The sequence below is a fragment of the Ictidomys tridecemlineatus genome, chromosome 3, assembly GCF_052094955.1.
Source record: "Ictidomys tridecemlineatus isolate mIctTri1 chromosome 3, mIctTri1.hap1, whole genome shotgun sequence".
In the NCBI taxonomy this organism is placed as follows: domain Eukaryota; kingdom Metazoa; phylum Chordata; class Mammalia; order Rodentia; family Sciuridae; genus Ictidomys; species Ictidomys tridecemlineatus.
Genome location: NC_135479.1, coordinates 25,275,373 through 25,281,372, shown reverse-complemented (window position 1 = coordinate 25,281,372; position 6,000 = coordinate 25,275,373). Strand labels below are relative to the sequence as shown.

General features: G+C 39.6%; 1 protein-coding gene across 5 annotated transcripts in view; it reads left to right on the top strand.

Annotated features, from left to right (window-relative positions):
* Window positions 1-658: 658 nt before the first annotated feature.
* Window positions 659-6,000, top strand: part of Spop (speckle type BTB/POZ protein) — a 74,729-nt gene continuing 69,387 nt past the window's right edge. For all 5 annotated transcript variants that reach the window (XM_005321691.4, XM_040268900.2, XM_040268902.2 and 2 more), the window contains exon 1: window positions 659-898. The gene's annotated coding sequence lies outside the window, so the exon portion shown is untranslated. The remainder of the gene's footprint in view (window positions 899-6,000) is intronic.

Here is a 6,000-nt window from a genome sequence, read left to right as displayed (position 1 = left end):
TAAAGTCCAAAAAATATTTTACTGAGTTGGTTTTAAAAAAAATGAGTGAATACATATGTCATTGGTAGTCCATAAACTGCTTTCAAACATAGGTTTTTTTTTTTTTTAAAGAGAGAGTGAGAGAGGAGAGAGAGAGAGAGAGAGAGAGAGAGAGAGAGAGAGAGAGAGAGAATTTTTAATATTTATTTTTTACTTCTCGGCGGACACAACATCTTTGTTGGTATGTGGTGCTGAGGATCGAACCCGGGCCGCACGCATGCCAGGCGAGCGCGCTACCGCTTGAGCCACATCCCCAGCCCCGTCAAACATAGGTTTTCATTGTGAAATGCCTTTAATACTATATCGCCCACCCCGTCCCTCGACTTGGTACTCTTCCATCGGGTCCTCGCACCTCCGCGCGGCCTCCTGCACCTTACACACGACCCCCTCCAAGTTCCCGCCTCTTTCTACTCAGGCCCCACCTTCTCCTTAAATTCCCGGGCCCTGGCGAGGCCCCGGGACGCATGCGCACCAGGGAAGGTAGGCGGAGTCTTGAGGAAGAGAGAGGAGGGGCAGGAGAGCCCAGGGAGGGGAGGGAGGAGAGGGAGAGGAGGAAGAAGAGGGGAGGGGAACAGAGGGGAGGAGGCCGCGCGGGGTGGGGCCCGGCGGGTACGCGCTCGCTGCGTCGACGTGCTGACGCCAGGACGCTCCGGCCGGTGTGTGTCGGTGTGTGTGTGTGTGTGTGTGTGTGAGTGTGGTGTGTGTGGTGTGTGTGTGTGGTGTGTGTGTGTGTGTGTGAGTGTGCGCGCTCGGAGTGTGTGTATTTGTGTATCGGCGGTCCCGGAGGTCCCGGATGTTGCGGACAGTATGAGGCGAGCGCAGGGGGACGGGGACCAGCAGCTGTCGCCGCCGCTTTCAGGTGAGTGGGGGGAGGAGTGTCGAGGGTGGGGGTTATCCTGCCGGGTGGGGGGGCGCCTCCCTTAAGACGTGACTAACCCCATTACTCCCCCACACACATATTCTCTGCCCCATTTCCTACTCCTTGGTTACTTGGCCTATGAATACCAGAACCTAGTCAACCGTCTCTTCTCCCTATCCCAAGCATTCAGAAGACACAAACGCGCCCCCTGCCTTCAGCCCCCCCATCATTTCCCAGCCCCATCCCCCTTGCCAAATAGTGAGCTGTCGCCTGCGGCGAGATGGGTGATTGCGCATGCGCGAGTGTGAACGAGCTCGGGGTGCCTGTTCGCTGCCCTTGGGGCGCATGCGCATCACTGTGTTGCAGGGACCTACGGGATAAAGAGCCCCTTCACCACGCGCCCGCCGCCTTCCCAGGCAATGGGCTAGACTTGCTGCCCAATAGTGAGCCTGTTGCTACTATCTGAGAGGGAGAATTTAAATTATGTGAGTGGCTTAAGGACAAAGCACTATTCGCATCTGGTGTTGCCCTAGAGACTCCCAGACTACCACGCCGCCCACAGCCAATATGTCCCATGCTGACCCTTCCTTTGAAACTACCACTGCAACTTCTGGTTCTAAGATTACTTTTCCTCTACTCACGTTGTATCTTTAGTGTAAACTTTCCCTAAATTTAGGAGTAGATGTCCCAACCCATTTATTCTGGTGGGGGATTTTGATAGCTTTGCTAAAAGAAATGAAGGGGGAATTCCTTTTAGTAAAATTCTTAATTACCCTCACAGAATTAGGTAAGGAAGGGCTGAAGAGCACGCACAAAAGCTTAGGTCACAAAAAGTAAATCAAGACTTAAGGATTCTAAGTTACCAGGGCTCATACTTTGTGTGACCTGTTTGCCTCTTTTTTTTTTTTTAATCAAAGATCTTCCTTAGAGCTTTTGTTTTAGCTGTACATTATTAATGCCCTGTGACCATCACATGAAAACAAAGGCAGTCTGAAACACTTGATGAACAATAATTTGTCCAGTGAAGGTTTTAATTTTAAATAATGAGTAAGGTGTTTTCTTTCTCATTGGAAAATCACAAAAACAATTTAATATAAAGAATTTTAAGGTACAATAATGTTCCAGTGAACTAGGACCTGGGTTTCAGTTGGCTTGTTATATTTGGTCCTTTAATTTGCTCCTGTGTTATGACTTTCTTGGATAGTTGGCTGCATCTTACCTCTGCCATCAGAAAGAAAAGATAAACTCTTTCTTAGCAGAAGACTTTGCTGAAGAGTGTTGAATAGCTAAATTGTGGGGGGAGCACAAAGGGGAAGGAAGAGACATTTTCTGTTTTTCAGTTATCCTGCCAAACTTGTCTCCTAAGTGGATAAATGGAAATGGAAAGTAAGCCTTTCTAGTCTTTTCCTTTAATATTCTTTTCTCAAAGTCTCCCCATTCTTAAATCTAGGATCTCATGTTTTAAGGCCTTAAAGTATGTATGTGTGTATAAGTATGTAATGTATGTGTGTGTGTGTGTTTTTTTTTTTTCCACTTCCCCATTTAACCCTGGTCTTATGTGGTTCAGCTGTCTTTTGGGTTATTTCCTGTTGCCATAATACTGTTGGAGCCAAGAGATGAAATAAGAGAAACTACAGGGATTTGGGGTACATATATCATTCTATGTGCTGGGAAAGAGCTAGAGACTCACCTTTTTTCCCCTCATGCTGAGAAGTATATGTTATTGTGACAGCCCCACACTTAGGATCCGAGTAGTTGGTATCCATTTGGTACTTTGATGATTTCTCCTTTTGGAGCAATCTGTATAGTGACTAGTTTTGTAGTTGGAAATACTTAATGTCACCCATGATCCAGACTTGGATCAAGGTTTTGGCAAAATCTAGAAGTGAGGTAATAAATTCTGTCTTCTCAGTAGGCTTCTGTCATCTGGGATGCTTTGTTCTTATCTGGAAACGTTTTATCTAGTGGAATTCATTGAAGCTTTGTTTAAATTTTTGATGGTACAAAGACATGAAATGCTTTTAGGATTAAGATAAGTATTGTTAAATAATTTGTATTGGTGTAGAGCCTTGTTTTAAAAAAATCACTCTTTAAAACAAAATGGGTAATACATGTACATACATATGAAATAAAATTCAGAAAGTACACAAAAAGAATGAAAAGCTTTTTAGCGCCATCCTCCTGTCCATCTAGTGACCCTCCCCAAAGTCAGTATCTTGTTTATCCTTCCAGAGAGAGTCTATGCAGTTTACAAGTACATATGCCTGTACTTTGGTTGGTTGGTTGGTTGGTTTTTGTTTTACACAATGATAGATACTGTACCTGTTATTCTGAAATTTTCCTTTTCACTTAGTTTTGTCTTGGTGATCATTTCATACAGTATATGCAGTATCTCCTTGTTTTTGAAAGATGGCAGGTATTGCATTTTTATAGAGGTATTTCAGCCAATTCTTACTATTGGACATTTGTTTCTAGAGCTACAATTAATTCTTTATGTGTACTTGGATATCTGATTAAATTCCTAGAGAAGTGATAGATCAATGTGTGTGTGCATTTTTTTTGCTTTCTATAGAGGTTGTATGTGTAACAGTGCAAGTCTGCCTGTTTCCTCACCAGTACTGTTTTATCAAAATTTTTAATCTTTTGTGCATTCTTTATGATTTTAAAGTTAATTATGTAGTTTGTTATGCTTCATTACACAAAGGAGTTGTGAACAAATACAGTCACTGTTTTTTTCTTTTTTTAAATTTTTTTAGTTGTAGATGGACACAATATTTTTATTTATTTGTTTGTTTGGTTATTTATTTTATGTGGTGCTGAGGATCAAACCCAGGGCCTCATGTGTGCAAGGCAAGTGCTATACCACTGAGCTACCACACCAGCCCACAGTCACTGTTGTAAAGATCAAGGATGGTAGAAGAAATTGTGCAACTGAAAAATAATGCCATGAGAATGAAGCCATATATCTGGATAACTGCTACATCCTTGACAGTGCTAGGGAGGCATATAAGACCTATATTCTAATTTCTTCTCTTAACTCTTAGATGCTAGTTTCTTTTTTTTATTATTTTTAATTCTAATTTGTTATATGTGATAGCACAATGCATTACAATTCATATTACACATATAGAGCACAATTTATCATATGTCTAGTTGTATATAGATGCTAGTTTCTTTATGTGAAACTCTTAAACCTGTAAGTGATGTTTTGTGATATCCTTTTGATAGCTGTGATGTGAGATTGATTATCCAAATGAATTGCTGTTCTCTTGAAGAACCAGTTAGTTAAGGTGCTTTACTGAGTGCCTACTGTTGGTATTTGCACTTTTAAAAGTCTGCTGATTACAGATTACTTCAGTATAAGCCATGAAGAAATAGAAAAGAATGAAAAGATGTCTGTGTTTGGAACTTATAGTCTTACTAGGAAACCAGATCTACTGAATATACGAAATATAAGAGGACAGTTAGAAAATAGATGTGAATAGGATTATATTGGACTTTGTGCTGAAACAATCTTGCAAGGAAGTGATCAAAGGTATAGGAGAATTTGCTCAGGAGGACTTCTTGGAAGAAGTGCATTTTGAACCTTTTTACCCTTTTTTCTTTTGTAAACAACTGTTTAAGTAAAAATTAAATATACAGAAAAATGGAAAGAATAGTATAGATAACATCTTTATGCCCATCACTTTGATTTAGCTGTTGTTCACATTTCTGCTATACTTGCTTTATCTATCTATATGTATACATATGTGTTTAGATACATAATATGTACATTTTTGTACTGCAGATATCATGACACTTTACCCTTAAATACTTTAGATGTATCTCCTTGAAATACATTGTTCTATTTAATTGTCCTTACAGTACTTGTTACAGTTCAGGCAGTTAATAGTAATGCTGATATTCAGTTTCTTTCAGATTTTCCCAGTTGCCTTGAACATGACACTTTTTTTTTTAGCTGTTTATTTATTTTCTTTCAAACATGTCTCTCTAGTCTTAAAAATACAGAAAAGTTTAGAAACCACACAACATGTTTTTTTGTTGTTGTTGTCTTTAAGAAACAAGATCATTTATGTTATAGCATATACCACTTCTGGAATTTTCCAGTTGTTTCCTAACTATTTAATTTCTTTATCCCTGTATTACCTATAAACTAGTATTAAGTCTAAAGGCTTGATTATATTATCATTAAACATTTTTGGTAAAAAAATACTTCTCAGATGTTGTTCTGTTTCTCATGGCATTATATTAGGAAAAACATTAATGTCATAGCCCTGTAATGAATAATGTTAAGTTTGATCATTTGTGTTTCAGGTGATAAATAACAGATCTCTTCATGGTAAAGATGTTTTTCACTTTGTAATTAGCAAGTAATCTGTAGAGAAGTGCCCCTCTGGCACCATACTGTTAATACTTCTCCTGCATCCTTTAAAAAGATGGTCCTTGCCTGAATCAGTTAATTCACTGGTTGTTACAAAATGGTGATATCTAATTGTACTAGACCTTTTTACATTGGTTTTAGATTGGTTTTCATCTTCTTCTTTTTTTTTTTTTTTAAAGAGAGAGTGACAGAGGAGAGAGGAGAGAGAGAGAGACAGAGAGAATTTTTAATATTTATTTTTCAGTTTTTGGCGGACACAACATCTTTGTTTGTATGTGGTGCTGAGGATCGAACCCGGGCCGCATGCATGCCAGTCGAGCGCGCTACCTCTTGAGCCACATCCCCAGCCCGGTTTTCATCTTCAATGAAGATTTTTCTCATCACTTTGGAATAAATTATAATTTCTACTAAATAGAGGATTTCTTAATTCTTTCAACGCTTTTCTAAGAAGGGAGATGGTCAGCTTTAATGGTAGTAAATGAATTTTCCTTTTCTCTCTTTTAGTATCATCATGAACTCATGGCTTTTAATTTATTATGTTCTACCAACAATTACAATCTTTGTGATGCACAAGATGTTCCATATTTGGCCTGTGGGAGCCCTTTCAGCTCAGTGTGTGAGTGCTTCCTTGCTTTCTGGCATAAGTTGTTCCTAGCTCACTTTGTTATTTTTCCTGTCCCAGATGTGAAACCCTCTACCTTTATATATCTTCCCTTTCAAT